The following is a 24,230-nucleotide window of genomic DNA, read 5'->3' as shown; positions in this document are numbered from 1 at the left end:
GGGTCTCCGTCACGCTCCCGAGAGTTGCTGCTGGCTCCGTGGGGGTAGGGACATCATCCCGTCCTCCTTTCGTCGGGGTGGTCGTCTCGCTCGCTTCTGCCGCCGCGTTGCCGCTTCCGGCTCCCTTGGCCGCGTCCTCCGCCTCGATGACGTCCATCATGTGCTCTGATGTCAAAGGCTCGCTCTCTGCCGAACCCGCGGCTACTGCGTAAGAGCGTACACAGTCCGCGTGGCCGAAAAGCCTGCACCTGGAGCAACGGGTAACCTTACATTCTCGTCGTACGTGGCCAGAACCCCGACAGCGCAGACACTGCATAGGGCGACCTGGGGCGACCACAAGCGCAAGTTCCCCGGCGACGCGTATCTGATGGGGCAAGTCGTCGACCTTCATCCCAGACTTGAGCTGCAGTAGCACTGCTCGAGTCGTTGAGCCCTTGTCAGAGACGCCATCCACTCGCCAGCGCTCGCGGGTCACTTCGGTCACTTTGCCGAAGGAGGCCAACGCCGTCTTCACGTCCTCGTCTTCAACACCGTGCAGAAGCCAGTGGAGACGCAGCTTCACCTGTTGTTCCTTCGGGTCGATCACCAGGCAGCGACGCCCCTTGACCTGCAGCTCCTTCAGCGCCGCCAGCTTTTTGGAAGCCTCGACTGTGTTCATCGTCACCGCCCACACATGGTTGATTTGGTACGCTCCAAGGGCGACGACGCCCGAGAGCATACCAACAGCTTGAAGCGCGTCCCGAAAGTCTTCTACACGGAACGGGCGAACACGAGCGTCGCCGTGCAAAAAAACCGTATTTAATACGATGCGTCCTGTTGGTAGTCGTGGCAAAATAATCTGGTAACCCTTATCATCCTCAGTCAAAAGCCTGCTGCCGCGGCTGACAGCCGCATTAGCCGCTCCAGTGGAGCCCATGATACCGCGATCCGTTAAGCTCGGAAGCCGGAAGCAGAATGAGGCCACGAGGGCTTCGCGTCAAGGGCGTGCACGCATACTTTCTACATTGCCAACTTTTTTTGGTGGCTGCAAAATACGGGTGAGCAGGAAGTGATGACAGCTGCAGACACAAAGCGCAGCAAAATTCCCCCCTTTATTAAGGAAAGATTTAAAAGCATAATGTTTCTCAAAAGAAACGCGTACCCTCGGCGGGACTCGAACCCGCAATCCCCGGTTTAGGAGACCGATGCCTTATCCGTTAGGCCACGAGGGCTTCGCGTCAAGGGCGTGCACGCATACTTTCTACATTGCCAACTTTTTTTGGTGGCTGCAAAATACGGGTGAGCAGGAAGTGATGACAGCTGCAGACACAAAGCGCCGCAAAATTTCCCCCTTTATAGAGCAAAGATTTAAAACCATAATGTTTCTCAAAAGAAACGCGTACCCTCGGCGGGACTCGAACCCGCAATCCCCGGTTTAGGAGACCGATGCCTTATCGGTTAGGCCACCAGGGCTTTTTTTTTAGACTTTTTATTTCAGCAACCAGATACAAATGGGTGGTTAAAAATTGTCAGCCTACTTTGGTTGACATAAGGCATTAAAATTTCTTGATTTTTGACAGTTCATCAAATACGCTGATCCAGTGAGGTGGTTCAGCTTGTACTCGATACACATCGCGTATGTAGCACACATTTTCCACAAAATTCTCCCTTGCCGATCGCGCGTTAACGTCAGCGTGTCTGACGGCCATACGTGTTCTCCACTAACTATGGAGGCCCAGTAGCATGATCATATCGTAAGGTATGCCGTTTTCATTGTCTACGGGCAAGTATCTTATGCCAATAGGGGTTATGGGTAATTGTTTTTTCAGTGTTCTTTGCATCACATCCCAAAAAAATATCTCGTCCCAACAATCTATGAACGCATGCTCAAGTGTTTCTGGCTTTTTGCACAGTAGACAATTAGTTGTCCATGGCACGAATATGCCCTTTTCAGCAAGCCACGTTTTAACTGGGATAGTATTAGTGTGTAACTTAAAGAAGAATGACTTTGTACCAGGGTTCACAGGCATCCGCTTAACTCTTTTTAAAACATTTCCCGGACCTCCATAGTTTATAGATCTATACATGGGAACTGGCAACATGACATCAATCAAATCTTTGTAAAGGATCTTTTTCGTTACAACACTTAGATACTCCAACGAGAATCGAGCCGTTAAGAATTGAAATTAGGCTACCACCTTCTTTGTATATCCCTTGACTCTTCCATTTAATTCGCTCACACCAGATACAATAAAATCTGGAAGCACACTTCTTAGTCGTACTTGCATCATTGAACGTAAGAAAGGGTTCTCCTGGTCCCTCAAGAACATGAAACGGGAAACAAGTTGCCGAACAAACAAGTGTGTGAGTCCAAGACCTCCCTGTCGAACAGACCGAAACAAATTGGTCCGACTTACCCTCTCCCAACAGGAGCCCCAAATGTACACCGCGAACACCCTATGCATTTTCTGAACGTTCGCACGAGACATGCACAAAAATTGCAGCACATACCATACTTTGGCCACAAAAAAAGGTTACAGACAGTAGCCTTGGCAAACATGGATAGGTTTCGGCCCTGCCATCCATTCGCTTTCTCCCTTATCCTTGGCGTAACTTCGTCCCAATATTCTGAGCTCCTGTCATAATGCTCAAGGGGCACACCTAGGTAGTTTGCAGGGACTGTTGTGCATTGCAGGTTAGCAAAATGAGATGGCGTAATATTCTAAGACCCATGCCAAAAGCCGACACTCTTTTCCCAGTAGATTTGACCCCCTGTTTGCTGGCAGAACTTTCTTGCAGTATTTGTGACTTCTTGAACACTTTGCCTATCACTGCAAAAAATCGCAATGTCGTCCGCGTATGCCAGAACTTTCACTTGAGATGACTGAAGCTTAAAACCATTGATTCTTTAATTTTTGATGAGATTTAGGCGAAAGGGCTCAAGATAAATGGCAAAAAGCAAAGGCGAAAGTGGGCACCCTTGTCTTATGGATGAGAGAACTGGGACAGCTTCACTTAGTTTCTTATTTACAATGATGCGTACCGAGGAATTGTTGTAAATCATTTTTAGCCCATCTATTATCACGTTACCTATATTGGTTTGTTCAATGACAGAAAAGAGAACATCATGTGACACGCGGTCAAATGTCTTTGCAAGGTCTAACTGCATCATTGCAATTCGGCTTTCAAATGCATCACAGCACTCCAAAATGCTGCGGGCTAAAGGCACATTTGTAGTTATTGAACGCCCTTTCACACCGCACGTCTGATGCGGTCCAACTAATTCTGTAATAACACTCTGTATTCGCTTAGCTAAAACCTTCGTCAGTGTTAGTAAGTGTTATCGGGCGGTACGCCTCTACAGAAAGCAATTTCTCTCGGTCGTCAGTTTTAGGAATAAGTATCATATGAGCAGTGCGAAAAGAGACCGGCAACGATTTTTCTGCGTACGCCTCTGTGATCATAGCAAGCAGAAAAGGTGCGAGATGATCTTTAAAGGCTTTATAAAAAGCGGCTCCCAGGCCATCAGGCCCTGGTGCTTTACTCACTGTCAAGTCATTAATTGCGCTACTCACTTCCTCCATACTGATTGGCCTTCCAAGTTGTTCCCGAGTGCTGTCATCTAACTTTGGCATTAAGTGTAGAAATTCATCACTGAGCTTACGTTTCGGCTTTCTTTCATTCCCGATTATGTTTCGGTACTGGTCAACAAAGGCCTGTTCAATTTTGTTCCCATCGGACGTTATTTCATTTTGATACCGGAGTTGCCGTATTTCGTTCCGAGCGGCATATCGCCTTTCGTCACTCAAAGCGCGTTTATTTGGCGTTTCGCCCATCCATAGTTTTTCCGCTCGCGCTCTTATCACCGCGGCTCTGTACTTTTGTGTTTCCAATGCTTCCAGGTGGTTTTTTACTTCACGTATGTCGATTGCGCACGACCCAGGCTTCGCAGCTTCCACGCACATCAAGAAATCAAGTTGACACTGCAGTTCTGTAACCTTCTTCTTTTCTTCGTATCTGAGCACCGTTCCCCTTTCTATCGCGATCATCTTGATCGTGTACTTAAAGTTTTCCCACTTATTTCTGCTACTCTATGAATTATCGGCGGTCATTTTGGCAATTTCTTTTCTAACTTCATCAACAAATATGTTGTCTTCTAACAGCTTTACGTTAAATTTCCACAGATCCCAGTTAAATCGTGTTTTACTTTGCTTGCTCCCAAGTGTGACCATCACTAGGCTATGGTCACTAAATGAGACATGTTTAACATCCTAAGAGCTGCATTCTGTCACAAACTCTAAACTAGCATATATTCTGTCCAGCCTCGCACTACTACAGCGCTGGAAATGTGTGAAGATAGGACTAGAACCTCGCGACAACAACCAGCCAAGATCCTCTAATTGGTAATCCTCAATTAAAGCCTCTAAATACTTCGCACTCTTTTCCCGAACACAAACATTTCTCGATCTATCTCCCGCCATGCACACACAGTTGAAGTCACCCAATAAAATAAGGCGCCTGTCACATTTTTGGTAACTATGAACCTTTTCAAAGAGCGCAACACGCTCATTTTCATTATTGGGAGCATAAATACAACTAACACGCCAAAATAAACCAAAAAAAGGAAATCAACTACAAGCAGCCTTCCCTCTTCGGATGCGATAACATTCACTTCCTCAATGCCTAAATCGTTACGTAAAAGTAAGGCACAACCTCCAGAAGTGCCAACTGCGTGGCATATGCAGACGTTGTAACGCGTGCGAAAAACCCCAACCATGCGATCCGTCTGTTCCTCGGTCACAATTTTAGTTTCTTGCAACCCAGCTATATGCAAATCGTTTTCAAGAAGCAGGCGGTTGACCTGATACTGACGTTTTCTTGCTGATAATCCCCGAACGTTCAGAGTGGCTAATCGTAGTGGCACCTGAAATTTTCCTATAGCGTCACGCGTGGTACAGATGGATCGCATGTCGCTCACCTCGGGGCTTACTGATGCTCCCGAAATGTCACCGGTATGGTTACACGCGTGGCTGGTTTTGTCCATGTTATCACAGTTCTTGTCGAGGCTTAGTGGCTACGCATCCGGCTGCCGTCCATGAACTTCCGAGCTTGCGGTCACTTGTCGCACCGACCTCTGAATTGCGCGGCTAGCCGCGCCTATTTCGGCGTCATCTCCATTTTTCTTGTCCGGTGGTACTGTTGGCTTTAGCTTAAATGACAATCGACGCGTCGGGGCTGCTTTTGCAGGCGGTCCGTCCGCGTTCACGCCTTCCGAGACGTGGGTATCTTCGGTTGTCTCAGCATGCGTCCGCTTCATGGCAGCCGCTGACGCATCAGCCATGGTAGTGTCGTTGGTCCCAAGTCCTTCGCATTGTTCTAACGCAGGGGCACTCACACTCGTGTTGTCTGCTGGCTGCGTAACACCTGTCAGCGTTTCAGCAGCCGGCTTTTGCTGTGTTTCTTGCTCGCTTGTCAAATTTTGCATAGTATATTGCTTTGTCGTCGAACTGTCTTGTCGCGTTTTCTCCGGACTTTCGGTGTCTGTAGCCGATGCTGCTGTTTCTTCAGCTTCTGTCTCATCCATTACTAGCTCCATCACGTCGGACTTCCTTGCTGGCCCTGTCATACTAGCGTACGTTGGTACACATTGGTTTTCGTCGTGCCCAAAGCGTCTGCATCGTGGGCACCGAGGAACGCGGCAGTCGCGGCGTATATGGCCTTTCCCTTGGCAGCGCAGGCATAGTGGTGGCCATCCAGCGACCACTAAGAGGGCCGGCTCGCCTGCAATACGAATTTGATGAGGAACGTCTTCAATGGTGATTCCGGGCTTCAGCTTCATGCTCAAGACGCGCGTCGTCGATCCCTTATCGGCGATGCCATGTACGCGCCACCGCTCTTTGGCTATTTCGGACACATCGCCGTATGGCAAGAACGCGTCACGCACTTCATCGTCATTGACGCAGGGCAGTATCCAGTGCACCTTCACACGGACTTCTTGCTTGTTAGGATCAACAACAAGGCATCGGCGCCCCTTGACACTCACGTTGCTCATTGCCAACAACTTCTTCATGGACACGGAGTTCTTAAACGTGACTGCCCACACGTGATTCATTTGGAAAGCCCCAAGGGCGTCGACCTCAGTAAGCAATTCCAAATGAGCAAGGGCGTCCCGAAAGTCTTCCACTCGGTACGGTCGCGCTCGAAGGTCACCGTGCAAAAATACAGTATTAAAAACTATCCGACCTTTCGGCAGGTGGGGCAGCATCACTTCATACTCCTGGTTATCTTGACTGGTCATCCTGTTTCCGCGGCTGAACTGGGCCGCTATCACCGCCCCTTCGGAGCACATGAATACACGTCCGAACGCTTTCGCGGCCGGAAGTGGAATCCGTTAGGCCACGAGGGCTTCGCGTCAAGGGCGTGCACGCATACTGTCTGCATTGCCAACTTTTTTTTTTTGGTGGCTGCAAAATACGGGTGAGCAGGAAGTGATGAGAGCTGCAGACACAAGGCGCCGCAAAATTTCCCCCTTTATTAAGGAAAAATTTAAAAGCATAATGTTTCTCAAAAGAAACGCGTACCCTCGGCGGGACTCGAACTCGCAATCCCCGGTTTAGGAGACCGATGCCTTATCCGTTAGGCCACGAGGGCTTCGCGTCAAGGGCGTGCACACATACTTTCTACATTGCCAACTTTTTATGTTGGCTGCAAAATACGGGTGAGCAGGAAGTGATTACAGCTGCAGACACAAAGCGCAGCAAAATTTCCCCCTTTATTAAGGAAAAATTTAAAAGCATAATGTTTCGCAAAAGAAACGCGTACCCTCGGCGGGACTCGAACCCGCAATCCCCGGTTTAGGAGACCGATGCCTTATCCGTTAGGCCACGAGGGCTTTTTTTTTTCTTTATTGCCGTCTTCGACGTACAAACTCAAGGGTTACAAAGGATAAAACATGCCAGCCACACTTTGGCTAGCACAGCACTAAAATCTTTTCAGTGACACCAGTTCATCCAGTACAGACATCCATTGTGGTGGATCAGGCAGTACTTTGTACGCGTCTCTCACGTAAACAACACTCTCAATGAAGTGTTCTCGCACCGGTTTCACAACGATGTCTGCATGTTCAAACTGCATGCGAGTTTTCCACATCGCGTGGAAGCCCAGGACCATAATGAGGTCATACGGTGCTTCCTCTGAGGTATCTATTGGCAAGAAGCGTATCGCATACGGGTCCAGGGGTAACTGCTTCTTCAGCGTTCTCTGCAGAACGTCCCAGTGAAAGATCGGGTCCCAGCAATCTAGGAAAACATGTTCTATTGTTTCTGGTTTTTTACATAAAAGCAGTCGGTTGTCCAGGGGATGAAAATACCCTTGCTATGAAGCCAGGTCTTAACGAGAAGTGTGTTTGTATGTAATTTGAAAAAGAAAGACATAGTTGATGGCCGTACTGGCATTTTCTTGACTCTATTTAGAACGTCCTGCCCGGGGCCTCCACTGTGTGGCGAACGGTACAAAGGTAAAGGTAGCATCGTGTCCACAAGATCTCTGTACAATTTTTTTTTGTAACGGTGGACAGATACTGCAGCGAAAAACGCACATTCAACATCCTATGCGCCAGCACCACTTCATGCAGGTACCCAGTCACGGTTCCCGGCATGTTCTGAGCCGACGAAACAACAAATCCCGGAAGAAGTCTACTCAGCCGTACTTGAATTAGTGTTCGAAGAAAGAGATCATATTGAACCCGCAGAAACACAAAGCGTGACACAATTTGTCGCAAAAACAAGTGAACCAGACCAATCCCACCTTTCTTGACCGGGAAAAACAAATTTTTTCGACTTGTCCTCTCCCAGGTAGAGGCCCAAATGAAAGTGGCGAAAATGCGGTGAATTTTTTGTACGCTTACCCGCGCATCACACAACACATTCATAACATACCATATCTTGGAAACTAAAAAAAGGTTGCAAGCAGTGGCTCTAGAAAACATTGACAATTGCTTGCCTCTCCAACCGTCAGCCTTTTCCTTTGCTGTCGAAACTTGGTCGAGCCAGTACGGTTCGGCCTCACGGTAACTTCCGAGAGGCACCCCCAGGTACTGTGTAGGTAACCTTGACCAATTCAATCGAGAAAAGGTATCCGGCTTGTCTTCCCAACTCCCATGCCAGAAGCCATAACTTATCCCAGTTTATCTGGGCTCCAGTTGAATCGCAAAACTTTTCGACTACAGCAGTTGCGTCGTCAATGCTCGCTTTATCTGTGCAGAAAATCGCGATGTCGTCTGCATACGCCAATATTTTAACATGTGCCTGCCTGTAGTCGATAGCCTGCTACGCGTTCGTTGTTTTTAATGGCCAAACAGAGTGGCTCGAGATAAGCAGCAAACAGAAGGGGCGAAAGCGGGCATCCTTGACGCACCGACGAGAGCACACGAAAGCTATCGGTGAGCTCCCCATTAACAATAATTCGCGTTGAGCAGTCTTTGTACGCCATCGTGACACCTTCCGTTATCACACTGCCAACATTCGTGTGTTCAAGTATGCATAGTAGAGCCTTGTGCGAGACGAGGTCGAAGGCTTTTGCCAAATCGATCTGCATCATCGCGACGTAATCGCCAATCGCATCGCAACACTCTAGCACACTTCGAGCCACGTGTACATTTGTTGTAATACTGCGACCTTTAATGCCACAAGTCTGGTGCGGCCCTACCACTGTTTTGATGACACTTTGCAGTCGTTTTGCTAAAACTTTCGTGAATATTTTATAGTCAACGTTGGCTAGTGTTATCGGGCGATATGAGCCAGGCAACAAGCGTTTCTTTTCATCATCACTCTTCGGGATTAGTACGATATGCGATGTTGTGAAAGACAAGGGCTATCTTTTTCGGTCGTACGCTTCGCTAATAACTAGTTGGAGGACATGAGCCAGCGCAGACTTAAAAGTTTTATAGAAAGTGGCCCCTAAGCCATCAGGCCCAGGTGCTTTACCGGGGGCCAACTCGTCTATTGCGCACTCTATCTCACTCAGGGTAATGGGATGTTCAAGCCGTGTCTTGACTTCTTCATCTAGCCTTGGCATCAATGAAAGGAATTCCATCTGGTAGCCATCTTTAGGCTCACGTGGTTGACTCAGGAAGGCTTTGAAGTGATCGGCGATCCCTTCCTTGATGTCGTTTTGGTCGGACGTAATATGATTGCCTTTAGCTAGCTGGCGAATTTCCTTCCGACATGCGTACCTTTTCTCGTCTGAGAGGGCTCGTTTTGTTGGCGCTTCTCCCACCCACAGCTTCAGACCTTGATCGCACAACAGCCGCTTTGTACTTCTCAGAGTCCATCCTTTCGAGTTCGGCTTTTACTTCCTTTATTTCCTTAGTATACACACCAGGCTGGACACTTTCCATGCTGATGAAAAATTGCAGTTGCTGGCGAAGGTTTGTTTCTGCCTGTTTCAGGTTATGCCGAAGTACACTGCTTCTTTCAATAGCCATAGTTTTAACTTTCTGTTTAAATTCTTCCCATTTAATGGCGAAGCTTTCTAGTTGGACTGAACTAAGGCTTTCTAGGTCCTTCGCAAAAGCATCAACGAAACCATCGTCATCCAACAACTGCACGTTCAATTTCCAGAGGTCCCAGTTAAAGGTGTGCTTGATCTGTCTTTTCTCAAAGGTGGCAGTTACCAAGCAGTGATCGCTATATGCAATTGGTTGCACTTCATACTCACTACACAAAGGCACCAATTCAGCTGACACATATAATCTACCCGCAGCGGCGTCTGCGTAAGCAGGCGTTTGGTGTGTTGCGACACCACGGACCCGAGCACATGAGGGTTGGCCCCTCCCGCGTGTAGCCGAGCGCGGCTTAGCCGTGTCCGGGGAAAAGAGGATCCTGGAGGTTGAGCCGATGCCGGGTGTTTGGACCTTTACGGCCCCTCGGTGGAGGCAACACACCTCTTTGGCCTCCGCTTCGCGTAGACGGCACCCCCGGACTGACCCACCCGGGGGAAATCGGTAGTCGCCTTTTCCTGTCTCTCTCTCCTCAATCTTCGTCTCTCTCTCACACTTTTTAGCCTGTCCTGTCTTCTACTTTCTTCCATTTACTTCCATTCTCCCTGGCGGCAAGGGTTAACCGTGTGTGGCTATCCTACCTTGGGTACACCATATTTGGTTATAGTAGCGGCGTACGACTGGCGTCGTGCAGACTTGTGTATAAGCTCTGCCGCGTCCCCTCATTGGGCTCCGTGGTGGGTGGTCGGCGCTGTTGCCGAACATATACATCTTCTTATGGCAGCGCAAACCTCTGTCGTCTATGATCGGCCTCTGAAAAGAGGCCGCACCGAAGCAACGTTCCAGTTCTCCTTTCGGAGCAACACCCCAGCATTCCCCAAGCATCATGTAGTCCATAGTGAAAACAACACACCCGTGAGAAAGCTGTCTCCTTTCCTGGTAGCCAAGTGCCTAAAAGACAAAATTGGACCGACATATAAAGCCTCAAAAATGTCTAGCGGGGACCTCCTCCTAGAACTAAATGATAAAGATCAAGTACAAAAGCTCTCAGAACTTACCAGTATTGGTGATACCACAGTTACAATTTCAGCCCACAGAACTCTAAATACAAGCAGGGGTGTGATATCCGAGGAGGACTTCCTTGGCTTGAGCGATGAGGAACTGCTGGAGGGTTTCCAGGAACAAAACGTGACCAAAGTACAAAGAATTGTCATCCGCAGAAACGATCAAGAAATCCCGACAAAACATGTAATACTCACCTTTGGAACAAGCGAAATGCCTACCTCTCTCAATGCAGGATATGTAAAAGTAAATGTCAGGCCATATATCCCGAACCCCAGACGATGTTTCAAGTGTCAAAGGTTTGGACATGCTTCACACGCATGCCGAGGACAAACAACCTGTGCTAAATGCAGCTCAAATGATCACCAATCTGACAATTGCACTTCTTCTCTACACTGTGTAAACTGCAAAGGGGACCATGCAGCTTACTCACGGTCCTGCCCTTGCTGGAAAAAAGAAAAAGAAGTAGTTGCACTAACTGTGAAAGAAAAAATCTCATTCTATGAAGCAAGAAAGCGACTGTCTTACCTTTCGAGAAGAAGTTATGCCGAAGTGACGCAGGTGGGGGCAGCGTCCCAGAGGCCTCAGGAGTCCTGCGGGCCCACACACAGTGGCCCTTCAGTGACCCCTCCCGCCCCCGTGGTGGAAGCAGTCAGCACTGCTCCATCCTCTTCGAAGGACCCGCGGACACCAGTCCCGCTGGGCCCTAAAATCAATCGAACCCCAAGGCCCGAGACACGTGTCTCGGCGCCCTACTCTCGGTCCTCCAGCGCCTCAGGGAGAGCGATGGAGGTCAACTCAAAAACCCCGGTGTCGTCGACGCCGAAGGACAAGCGCTCTCTCGAGCGCGCAAAGAGGGACTCAAAAACCCCGGTGTCGTCGACGCCGAAGGACAAGCGCTCTCTCGAGCGCGCAAAGAGGGACAAAGTCCCAATAACCACGCTAATTAAGAAAGCGATAACGTAAACGTTATCGCTCTTTTTTATATTAGCCTTCTTTAGGTCTATGGCACCAAACATCTTTCTTATCTCTTATTCACTCGTAATGCCATTTTTTACCTTTCTGCTTCAACATGGCTTTTATTATCCACTGGAATTGTAGAGGACTCCTACGTAACCTAGGTGACATCAAAGACATGCTAAGCAACTTCTCTCCTGTGGCCTTGTGCTTGCAGGAAACAAACCTAGGCCGAAAAACATAAAAATTTTTTAAAAGGCTTCACTGTGGTACGACGAGACCGTACCCAGGCGAGCCGACTTTCGGGTGGTGTAGCCATTGTTCTGCAAGGAGGTATCGCAGCGAGGGAAGTTGCCATTAACAGTCACATAGAAGCCGTTGCTGTGACCATTTTAGCACACAAAACCATCACCATTTGTTCACTATACATTCCACCACACTCACATTTTACTGTAAGAGACCTAGAGCTAATTTTAAACCAGCTACCAGAGCGTTTTTCAATCGCGGGTGATTTTAACGCACATAACACGTTATGGGGTAGCAAAACAAATGACACCAGGGGACAAACACTTGAAGATTTTATCTTAACAAATGACGTATGCCGGTTAAACACTGGTGCTGCAACTTACTGTTCCCCAAGCACAGGAGCTATGAGCTGTCTTGACCTGGCGCTGTGCTCCCCATCTATATTTAACGACTTCCAATGGAGTGTTATCGAGAATCCTCACGGTAGTGACCATATGCCTTCTATTATTAAAAAAACATCTCCTTTCCCCACCATACCATCGAGATCACCCCGTTGGAAACTTCATCTAGCAGACTGGCCTCTCTTCACCGAAAAAGCCAGTCTGGATGACATACCAGATGGATTAACTATAGATGAACTAAATGAAAAAATTACTGCCAGTATACTTACTGCAGCAGAACAGACAATCCCTCAATCCTCTGGAGTTCTAGGGAAAAAATTAAAACCCTGGTGGACGAACGGATGTACAGAAACTAAAAAGCTACAAAACAAAGCGTGGGGTATCTTTCGGCGATACCCAACACAAGATAACCTCCTATTTTTCAAAAAAGCAAAAGCGAAAGCCAGGTACACACGCAGGCAAGCCGAAAGACTGTCATGGAAAAATTATATATCATCCATAAATAGCTCGATAACATCCAAAACAATGTGGGATCAACTTCGTAAGTTTAGAGGGAACTACACTCCTTACACGATCCCCATACTCTCACCCCCAGGCAAGCAAACAAACTTAGAAGAGCAAGCAAACATATTAGGGCAGCATTTTTATGACATATCAAGCTCGGTAAACTTTTCTCCTAAATTTCAAAAATATAAGCAATCAGCAGAAAAACAAAAGCTTCCGACAACAGGAAGTTCCGAGAGGTCGTATAAAACCCCCTTAACACTCCAAGAACTCAACAGGGTACTCACTTCTGGCAAAAAGACAGCTCCCGGTCCAGACAGAGTACATTATACAATGCTCGCACATCTCTCCCCTAAAGCAGTGGATACCTTACTTCGCTTCTTTAGTGTAATCTGGGAAACGGGAAAAATGCCGAATGAGTGGAAGAAAGCAATTATAATCTCTTTCTTGAAAGCTGGAAAGCATCCTACAACGGAAACCAGCTACAGGCCTATAACACTCACAAGCTGTCTTGCAAAGTCATATGAAACAATTATAAACATAAGATTGACATACGTCCTTGAAACCGAGAACCTGCTGGACAACCATCAGAGTGGGTACAAGAAAGGGTGCTCTACAACAGACCATCTAGTCCGGCTAGAACACGAGATACGTACTGCCTTTCTACACAAACAATACTGTCTCACAGTTTTCTTCGACTTAGAAAAGGCATAGGACACAACATGGAGGTTTGGTATTTTGAGGGACTTAGCGGATTTAGGAATCCGCGGTAGAATGCTCAAATGTATAGCCGATTTCATGTCCGACCGAACCTTTCAAGTGCGTTTAGGAACAGTGCTCTCACGCATATTCATCCAAGAAAATGGTGTGCCGCAGGGATGTGTATTAAGCACAACACTGTTTGTCATAAAAATGAACTCGGTAAATAATGTAATTCCACCATCTGTTATGCACTCGTTATATGTGGATGATCTACAAATTGCATGTCGTGCATCGAACATGGCAACCTGCGAACGGCAAACTCAAATCACATTAAATAAACTCACACAGTGGGCATCTGAAAACGGTTTTCGTTTTTCAACTGAAAAAATTAGCAGTCGCTAATTTTTTCGCTAAAAGCCCGGAGCGCCAGCTGTGCGCGCGCCGGCGCCAGTGCGTCTACCACGGCTACGACATCACTCCTCTGGAATGCGCAGACAGGCGGCGGTGAGTCGCGCGCGGCGGCCGCGGAGTGCGCGAGAGGTGCCGGCTCCGGTGGCTCCGGTGCGCAAGCCGTGTGACATCACTGATCATTGCGCATGCGCAGCACGGCTCTTGATGTGCCGCGCGAAACGGGCTTTGCTAGGCCAGTGTAGCTAACGCTACAAAAACGATTAGTGTTGTCTTCTCACAGAAAAGAGGCCTGCAACCAGATCCCACGCTTAAGTTACAGGAAGCCATACTACCGGTAAAACAAGAACACAAGTTTCTGGGCGTTCTGTTTGATAAAAAGTTGAACTTTCTTGCGCACATAAATAATCTTAAAATTAAAAAGAACAATGCACTTAACATCCTCAAAGTCTTGTCACGGAAGCGCTGGGGCTCTGACCGTAAATGCCTGCTACACATCTACCGCTCTTTAGTACGTAGCATATTAGACTATGGTAGCATCATTTATGGATCGGCCAGACCGTCTTACATCCGACGACTTGACCCAATTCATAACCTTGGACTACGACTGGAAAGTGGTGCTTACAGAACATCACCAGTCCAGAGTGTATACATTGAATGTAATGAGCCTCCTTTACAGCAGCGCAGAGTGTTACTAACGTTTTCCTATATACTTAGAATCCAGTCATCACTACAACACATATGCTACAACATAGTCACACAGTGCAACTCACGCTTACACTACACAAACAAACCAAACATGATTAAACCGCTTCTGCTGCGATATGAAGAATACTGTCGTGATTATGACATTCCTCATGAGGTCCTTCAGGTTGCTAAAAGGCTACAACGATTACCCCCATGGTGCGAGATCATAGAGTTATGCGACTGGGCATTAACCCCTCTAAACAAAAATGACACCCCACACGAACACATCATACAAGAATTTCGCACTCTTCAGGACAAATATAAAGATTACACAGAATATTACACTGATGGCTCTAAAACAAAAGAACACGTTGGCGTGGGGGTCGTGACAAAAAATTGGGAAACAAGTATTAGACTACCACAGCACGCCTCTGCTTACACGGCGGAAGTCTACGCAATATGGACTGTAGTTAAAAAAAATCATCGCTAACAAACACAAAAACGCAATCATATGCACTGACTCCTTAAGCACACTGAAGGCTCTACACGTGCAATCCGAATGTGAACCCCTGTTGGGGGATATTTTACACCTGCTAACATCAAACAAATACGGCAGATCAATTAGATTTTGCTGGGTACCAAGCCATTTTGGAATACCCGGCAATGAAGCAGCTGACATATGTACATCAATGGCAGCCATACAAAGACATAACAAACACAACACTCCCATATAAAGATAGTATGCGCGCGATTCGGAAGGCCTTGAGATCAAAATGGCAACACGAATGGGATCATTGTACCAACAACAAGTTACATCTCACTAAACCCGTACTTGGCGAATGGAAGTCATGTAGTCATCAGGAACGGTTCATTGAAGTAGTCTTATGGCGACTGCGGATTGGGCACCCACAGCTCACACACAACTTTTTACTCACAAAAGAAGACCCACCAATATGCGAGAATTGCCATGAACCGCTCACAGTCATGCACATTTTACTGACATGTAAACATATCGACACAGAGAGACGAAACCTTTTGCAGAACTTATACAAATTACACATACCGTTACACCCTGCCTTAGTTTGAGGAGATGATGCACTACCATTACCACACCTTTTTAAATTTCTAGAAGTTACTGGCTATTTAAACAGGCTATAGACAAACACAGCCTTTGCTCTTTTAAAATTTTTATTGATAACACCTTGTGTTTGGCGCAGCATAGCCTGAGTCGCTTTTGCGCCACTAAACCCGAATTAACATACAAACAAACAAACATATAATCTATCTAGCCGAGCGTGGCTATCACGCTGGAAGTGGGTAAACTTCGGGTAAGTACCGCTGGCGAAGACACTACCGACGTCTTCCAAGTCATAATCGTGCAACACCGCATTTAGCAATTCAGCGCTGTTGTCGCGAACGTGTGAACATTTTGCGCGATCGTCAGCAGTGCATACACAGTTAAAATCGCCCAGCAGTATTACCACCTTGTGACAGTTTACATACGCTTCAAGACGCTCAAAGAAGGATCGCCGGTCTATTTCACTGTTCGGTGCGTAGACACAAATGACACGGAAATCCTTATCGGAAAAACAAAAATCAGCCACTAAGAGGCGCCCAGTTTCACACGAAAACACTGACTACACACAAATGCCAAAGTTTCTTCGAATGAATGTAGCGCAACCACCTGATTCCACCAACCGCGTGAGAAACACACACGTCGAAGTGAGTACGAAAATTGGACACCATTTAGTCGGTTAGCTCTTGGCTCTCTATTTTGGTTGCTTGGATTCCCACAAGGTGCAAGTCATTATCTAATAGTAGACGACTTAGCTGACATTGCCGCCTTTTGCGCTGAGCTTTCGTACATTTAACGTCGCTACACGTAGCGCTACTTCAATATTAGCCGCCATGACTAAACGGCAGAAGGGTGCCCATCAGTTACCCAAGGGCGCGAGTACATAATGACGTGGCGATAACGGCGTCGAATGCCACTATAGGGAACACACCCGACCTCTCGAAAACAACACTCAAATGCAAGTTGGGCCCCCGTTCCTGACACGTCTCTAAAAAGAATAGTGCTTAGGGTGACTGCCATTGCACTCACCAACCCCCCAACCCGCGTCAAGCTATACACAGTACAGAACTACGGAGGCGGTTTACCCGCCTGCCGTGGGTCGGCCGTAATGTTCGGCCGCAGCTTCAAGGTTGGTCTTCTCATACCTGGCGTTATGGGCGGTGGCTCGTCTCCGCCACTGCTGTCCTGTATCATAGCCAGGCTATTGGTCTGGTCGCGTGGGCGTTTCCCCGCCTGCAAGGTAGCGAGCCCGGTATGGGTGTCCATGTCTTCAGGCTCAGGGGGGCTGGAGGCCGCTACCGGATCGGGTGGGCTCTCTTCCTCAAGGTTCGACATGGCTGCAGTGCCTTCTGCTTTCTCTTGTTGTTCAGAGGCGGCGGCCTCATCGACGTGTTGCCTTTGTTGCTGAAGTCGTACCTCCGACTTTGCCACCTCGCCAGCTGCTTCCTTAGCCGTGGACGACGTGTCTTCCATGTCCGCCTCGTCCATGATCAGGGCGGAGTTGTCTTCGTTGCTCACGGGTCCGGTCACGCGACCGTACGTCCGCTCACACTGACTCGCTTCGTGCCTGAAGCGTCGGCACGCACCACACCGCGGTATGCGGCAGTCGCGACGAATATGGCCAGTTCCGCGGCAGCGCAGGCAGAGTGGGGCCCTGCCCGGCACAACCACGAGAGCCAGCTCGCCGGAGACGCTCACCTGGTGTGGGAGGTCGTCCAGCATTACGCCCGGCTTCAACTTCAGCGTAACCAGTCTTGTGGTAGAGTTCTTATCAGCCACGCCATGCACACGCCACCGCTCGCGGGCGACGTCCGTGATCTTTCCAAACGGCGCGAAGGCATGACGCACGTCCTCGTCAGGAACGGTGTGCAGCAGCCAATGCACTTTCAAGCGCACATCCTGGTTGACGGGGTCAATGACGAGGCATCGGCCCTTTTTGACCTGCAGCTCACCAACGCTGACTATCTTCTTCACGGCTTCGTCGTCCTTGAAGGTCACGGCCCAAACGTGGCTCATACGGTAGGCCCCGAGAGCAACTACTTCCGGCAGGAGCGTAACTGGGCGAGCGCATCGCGGAAATCTTCCACCCGGTATGGGCGGCCCCTGATATCACAATGTAAAAAAACGGTGTTCAAAACAAAACGCCCTGTTGGCAAACTCGGCAAAACAACTGGATAGTCGTTGTCAGCAGCAAAAATCCTGTTACCGCGGCCGCTCTGGGCCATGTCTTCACCGCGGCCGCTCTGAGCCGCTCCTACGGAGCCCGTCACGCTCGGTGGCCAGAAGCAGAATCCGAGGCCACGAGGGCTTCGCGTCAAGGGCGTGCACGCATACTTTCTGCATTGCCAACTTTTTTTCGTGGCTGCAAAATACGGGTGAGCAGGAAGTGATGAGAGCTGCAGACACAAAGCGCCGCAATATTTCCCCCTTTATACAGGAAAGATTTAAAAGCATAATGTTTCTCAAAAGAAACGCCGACTCGAACCCGCAATCCCCGGTTTAGGAGACCGATGCCTTATCCGTTAGGCCACGAGGGCTTTTTTTTCTTTTTTTTCTTTATTGCCGTCGTCGACGTACAAAATCAAGGGTTACAAATGATAAAACGTGCCAGCCACACTTTGGCTAGCACAGTACTAAAATCTTTTCAGTGACACCAGTTCATCGAGTACAGACATCCATTGTGGTGGATCAGGCAGTACTTTGTACGCGTCTGTCACGTAAACAACACTCTCAATGAAGTGTTCTCGAACCGGTATCACAACTATGTCTGCATGTTCAAACTGCATGCGAGTTTTCCACATCGCGTGGAGGCCCAGGACCATAATGAGGTCATACGGTACTTCCTCTGAGGTATCTATTGGCAAAAAGCGTATCCCATACGGGTCCAGGAGTAACTGTTTCTTCAGCGTTCTCTGCAGAACGTCCCAGTGAAAGATCGGGTCCCAGCAATCTAGGAAAACATGTTCTATTGTTTCTGGTTTTTTACATAAAAAGCAGTTGGTTGTCCAGGGGATGAAAATACCCTTGCTATGAAGCCAGGTCTTAACGGGAAGTGTGTTTGTATGTAATTTGAAAAAGAAAGACTTAGTTGATGGTCTTACTGGCATTTTCTTGACTCTTTTTAAAACGTCCTGTCCGGGGCCTCCACGGTGCGGCGAACGGTACAAAGGTACAGGTAGCATCGTGTCCACAAGATCTCTGTACAATTTTTTCTTTGTAACGGTGGACAGATACTGCTGCGAAAAACGTACATTCAACATCCTATGCGCCAGCACCACTTCATGCAGGTACCCAGTCACGGTTCCCGGCATGTTCTGAGCCGACGAAACAACAAATCCCGGAAGAAGTCTACTCAGCCGTACTTGAATTAGTGTTCGAAGAAAGAGATCATATTGAACCCGCAGAAACACAAAGCGTGACACAATTTGTCGCAAAAACAAGTGAACCAGACCAATCCCACCTTTCTTGACCGGGAAAAACAAATTTGTTCGACTTGTCCTCTCCCAGGTAGAGGCCCAAATGAAAGTGGCGAAAATGCGGTGAATTTTTTGTACGCTTACCCGCGCATCACTCAACACATTCATAACATACCATATCTTGGAAACTAAAAAAAGGTTACAAACAGTGGCTCTAGAAAACATTGACAGTTGCTTTCCTCTCCAACCGTCAGCCTTTTCCTTTGCTCTCGAAACTTGGTCGAGCCAGAACGGTTCAAGCTCACGGTAACTTCCCAGTGGCACCCCCAAGTACTGTGTAGGTAACCTTGACCAATTCAATCGAGAAAAGGTCTCCGGTGTGTCTTCCCAACTCCCATGCCAGAAGCCATAGCTTTTATCCCAGGTTATCTGGGCTCCAGCTGAATCGCAAAATTTTTCTACTACAGCAGTTGCCTCTTTAATGCTGGCTTTATCTGTGCAGAAAATCGCGATGTCGTCGGCGTATGCCAATATTTTTACATGTGCTGCTTGTAGTCGATAGCCTGCTATGCTTTCGTTGTTTTTAATGGCCAAACAGAGTGGCTTGAGATACGCAGCAAACAGAAGGGGCGAAAGCGGGCATCCTTGACGCACTGACGAGAGCACACGAAAGCTATCGGTGAGCTCCCCATTAACAATAATTCGCGTTGAGCAGTTTTTGTACGCCATCATGACACCTTCCGTTATCACACTGCCAACATTCGTGTGTTCAAGTATGCATACAAGAGCCTTGTGCGAGACGAGGTCGAAGGCTTTTGCCAAATCGATCTGCATCATCGCGACGTAATCGCCAATCGCATCGCAACACTCTAGCACACTTCGAGCCACGTGTACATTTGTGGTAATACTGCGACCTTTAATGCCACAAGTCTGGTGCGGCCCTACCAGTGTTTTGATGACACTTTGCAGTCGTTTTGCTAAAACGTTCATGAATATTTTATAGTCAACGTTGACTAGAGTTATCGGGCGGTATGAGCCAGGCAACAAACGTTTCTTTTCATCATCACTCTTCGGGATTAGTACGATATGCGATGTTGTGAAAGACAAGGGCAATCTTTTTCGGTCGTACGCTTCGCTAATAACTAGTTGGAGGACATGAGCCAGCACAGACTTAAAAGTTTTATAGAAAGTGGCCCCTAAGCCATGAGGCCCAGGTGCTTTACCGGGGGCCAACTCGTCTATTGCGCACTCCATCTCACTCAGGGTAATGGGATGTTCAAGCCGTGTCTTAACTTCTTCATCTAGCCTTGGCATCAATGAAACGAATTCCATCTGGTAGCCATCTTTAGGTTCACGTGGTTGACTCAAGAAGGCTTTGAAGCGATCGGCGATCCCTTGCTTGATGTCGTTTTGGTCGGACGTGATATCATCGCCTTTAGCTAGCTGGCGGATTTCCTTCCGACACGCGTACCTTTTCTCGTCTGAGAGGGCTCGTTTTGTTGGCGCTTCTCCCGCCCACAGCTTCTCAGACCTTGATCGCACAGCGGCCGCTTTGTACTTCTCAGAATCTATCCTTTCAAGTTCGGTTTTCACTTCCTTTATTTCGTTAACATACACACCAGGCTGGACACTTTCCGAAGTAAGGTGAGCGGCTTTGGTAGCAATATGAATTGTAGTAAACATGAGCTGATTAAGTAAGCAGGTGTGCTGCGGCGTAAGTAGACCGACATGAAGAGAGACTCGATGACCACGATAAGGCGCGTGTGAAACGGTGGTGTTCATGAGAAGCGCTTCCCGTGGGCAGCGCGTGCGAAGGGACACACCTGTAGCGCTGCACTGCCGATCCGGGCAGCATTGCGTGTCTAGCGTGCGTTGGAAAATGTGGCCCGACTATTACGAACTGAATGAACAAGCGTGGTGTGAGCGCGCACAAACACGAAGAGATCACACTGAATGACAGCAGACAACGACTGTCAAAACGCTGGCAGCAAGCATACGCCGCAGCGGGCGAAGGTACGTGCGGTCTATCGCTTCAACGGAAACTGAGCGGCGAATGCACTTAAAGGTCAGAGCCGTGTGGAGATAAGAGACGGCGCGAGCGAGCGACGAGCGCGGTTGTTGGCAGAGAAGTGCGCCCCCCCCGCTGATGAAAAATTGCAGTTGCTGGCGAAGGTGTGTTTCTGCCTTTTTCAGGTTATGCCGAAGGACACTGCTTCTTTCAATAGCCATTGTCTTAATTTTCTGTTTAAATTCTTCCCATTTAATGGCGAACCTTCCTACTTGGACTGAAATCAGGCTTTCTAGTTCCTTCGCCACAGCGTCAACGAAACCATCGTCATCCAACAACTGCGCGTTCACTTTCCAGAGGTCCCAGTTAAAGGTGTGTTTTATCTGTCTTTTCCGAAAGGTGGCAGTTACCAAGCAGTGATCGCTATATGCAATGGGTTGCACATAATATTCACTACACAAGGGCACCAATTCGGCTGACACATATAATCTATCTAGCCGAGCGTGGCTATCACGCTGGATGTGGGTAAACTGCGGGTGAGTACCACTGGCAAAGATACTACCGATATCTTCCAAGTCATAATCGCGCACCACTACATTTAGCAGTTCGGCACTCTTATCGCGAACGTGTGAACATCTTGCGCGATCGTCAGCAGTGCATACACAGTTGAAATCCCCCAGCAGTATTACCACCTTGTGACACTTTACATACGCTTCAAGACGCTCAAAGAAGGATCGCCGGTCTATTTCACTGTTCGGTGCGTAGACACAAATGACGCGGAAATCTTTTTCGCAAAAAGAAAAATCAGTCACGAAAAGGCGCCCAGTTTCACACGAAAACACTGACTGCACACAAATGCCAAAGTTTCTTCGAATAAATATAGCGCAACCACCTGATCCACCAACCGCGTGAGAAACACACACGTCAAAGTGAGTACAAAAATTGGACACCATTCTGGCGGTTAGCTCTTGGCTCTGTATTTTCGTTTCTTGAATTCCCACAAGATGCAAGTCGTTATCTAATAGTAGACGGCTTAGCTGACATTGTCGCCTTCTTGCGCTGAGCCCTCGTACATTTAATGTGGCTACACGTAGCGCTCCTTCAATATTAGCCGCCATGACTAAACGGCAGAAGGGTGCCCATCAGTTACCCAAGGGCGCGTGTTCATAATGATGCGCCGATAACCGCGTCGAGAGCCACAAAAGCAAACACAACTCGACCTCTCTAAGAAACACTCAAATGCAACTTGAGCCCCCGTTCCTGACACGTATCTAAAAAGGATAGTGCTCAGGATGACGGCCATTGCACTCACACCCCCCCCACCCGCCTAAGCTACAGACAGTACAAAATTACGGAGGCGGTTTACCCGCCTGCCGTGGATCGTCCGTAATGTACGGCCGCAGCTTCAGGGTTGGTCTCCTCATACCTGGCGTTTTGGGCGGTGGCTCGTCTCCGCCATTGCTGTCTTGTAGCGTAGCCAGGCTATTGGCCTGGTCGTGCGGTCGTTTCCCCGCCTGCAAGTTGGCGAGCCCAGTATGGGTGTCCATGCCCTCAGGTTCAGGGGGGGTGGAGGTCGCTCCCGGTTCAGGTAGGCTCTTTACTGCAGCGTTCGTCACAGCTACACTGTCCTCTGCCTTCTCTTGTTGAGTGGCGACGGCCTCATCGACGTGTTGCCCCTGTTTCTGAAGTGGTGCCTCCGTCTTTGCCGCCTCGCCAGCTGCTTCCTTAGCCGTGGACGATTTGTCTTCCATGTCCGCCTTGTCCAGGAGTAGGGCGGAGTTGTCGTCGTTGCTCACGGGTCCGGTCACGCTAGCGTACGTCCGCTCGCACTGACTCTCTTCGTGACCGAAACGTCGGCACGCACCTCACCGCGGAATGCGGCAGTCGCGACGAATATGGCCTGTTCCGCGGCAGCGCAGGCAGAGAGGGGCCCTGCCCGGCACAACCACGAGAGCCAGCTCGCCGACGACGCTCACCTGATGTGGCAGGTCGACCAGCGTTACGCCCGGCTTCAACTTCAGCGTAACCAGTCTTGTGGTGGAGTTCTTATCAGTCATGCCATGAACACGCCACCGCTCGCGGGCGACGTCCGTGACCTTTCCGAACGGCGCGAAGGCAAGACGCACGTCCTCGTCCGGAACAGTGTGCAGCAGCCAATGCACTTTCAAGCGTACATCCTGGTTGGCGGGGTCAATGACGAGGCATCGGCCCTTTTTGACCTGCAGCTCACCAACGCTGACGATCTTCTTCACCGCTTCGTCATCCTTGAAGGTCACGGCCCAAACATGGCTCATACGGTAGGCCCCGAGAGCCAGCACTTCCGGCAGGAGCGATAACGGGGCGAGCGCATCGCGGAAATCTTCCACCCGGTATGGGCGGGCCCTGATGTCACAATGTAAAAAAACGGTGTTCACAACAAAACGCCCTGTTGGCAAACTCGGCAAAACAACTTGGTACTCGTTGTCCGCAACGACACTCCTGTTACCGGCGGCCGCTCTGGGCCGCTGTAGCCGCTCCTACGGAGCCCGTCATCGTACGTCCGTCACGCTCGGTGGCCGGAAGCAGAATTAGGCCACCAGGGCTTCGCGTCAAGGGCGTGCACGCATACTTTCTACATTGCCAACATTTTTTTGGTGGCTGCAAAATACGGATGAGCAGGAAGTGATGACAGCTGCAGACACAAAGCGCCGCAATATTTCCCCCTTTATACAGGAAAGATTTAAAAGCATAATGTTTCTCAAAAGAAACGCGTACCCTCGGCGTGACTCGAACCCGCAATCACCGGTTTAGGAGACCGATGCCTTATCCGTTAGGCCACGAGGGCTTCGCGTCAAGGGCGTGCACGCATACTTTCTACATTGCCAACTTTTTTTGGTAGCTGCAAAATACGGGTGAGCAGGAAGTGATGAGAGATGCAGACACAAAGCGCCGCAATATTTCCCCCTTTGTACAGGAAAGATTTAAAAGCATAATGTTTCTCAAAAGAAACGGCTACCCTCGGCGGGACTCGAACCCGCAATCCCCGGTTTAGGAGACCGATGCCTTATCCGTTAGGCCACGAGGGCTTTTTTTTTCTTTATTACCGACTTGGCAAATACACAAAAACAACATGTCAAATAAATACGAGATTAAAAAGACCAGTCGTTAAAAGACTAGTGTCATGTTAAAATGGTTTCAACGAAGCCAAACTGTCCAACACTGGAAGCCACTCTGGTGGATAACTTCGCATTTTCAACACTTCCCTTGTGTAAACAACACTTTCAACAAAATAGTATCTGGCTGACCT

At 48.7% G+C, this 24,230-nt stretch overlaps 6 non-coding genes across 6 annotated transcripts; all 6 read right to left on the bottom strand.

Moving 5' to 3' along the window:
• Window positions 1–1,138: 1,138 nt before the first annotated feature.
• Window positions 1,139–1,211, bottom strand: Trnar-ccu (transfer RNA arginine (anticodon CCU)). The gene has a single exon. It is a non-coding gene; the product is annotated as a tRNA-Arg (tRNA).
• A 168-nt stretch (window positions 1,212–1,379) lies between these two features.
• Trnar-ccu (transfer RNA arginine (anticodon CCU)) lies at window positions 1,380–1,452 on the bottom strand. The gene has a single exon. It is a non-coding gene; the product is annotated as a tRNA-Arg (tRNA).
• Window positions 1,453–6,557: 5,105 nt separating this feature from the next.
• Window positions 6,558–6,630, bottom strand: Trnar-ccu (transfer RNA arginine (anticodon CCU)). The gene has a single exon. It is a non-coding gene; the product is annotated as a tRNA-Arg (tRNA).
• Window positions 6,631–6,798: 168 nt separating this feature from the next.
• On the bottom strand, window positions 6,799–6,871 carry Trnar-ccu (transfer RNA arginine (anticodon CCU)). The gene has a single exon. It is a non-coding gene; the product is annotated as a tRNA-Arg (tRNA).
• Window positions 6,872–23,695: 16,824 nt separating this feature from the next.
• Trnar-ccu (transfer RNA arginine (anticodon CCU)) lies at window positions 23,696–23,768 on the bottom strand. The gene has a single exon. It is a non-coding gene; the product is annotated as a tRNA-Arg (tRNA).
• Window positions 23,769–23,936: 168 nt separating this feature from the next.
• Window positions 23,937–24,009, bottom strand: Trnar-ccu (transfer RNA arginine (anticodon CCU)). Its single transcript has one exon. It is a non-coding gene; the product is annotated as a tRNA-Arg (tRNA).
• Window positions 24,010–24,230: the final 221 nt, after the last annotated feature.

This window comes from Dermacentor silvarum, chromosome 1 (genome assembly GCF_013339745.2).
Source record: "Dermacentor silvarum isolate Dsil-2018 chromosome 1, BIME_Dsil_1.4, whole genome shotgun sequence".
Taxonomy (NCBI): Eukaryota; Metazoa; Arthropoda; class Arachnida; order Ixodida; family Ixodidae; genus Dermacentor; species Dermacentor silvarum.
Note: the sequence above shows the minus strand (reverse complement) of the source record. Positions and strands in the feature narration are given on the sequence as shown.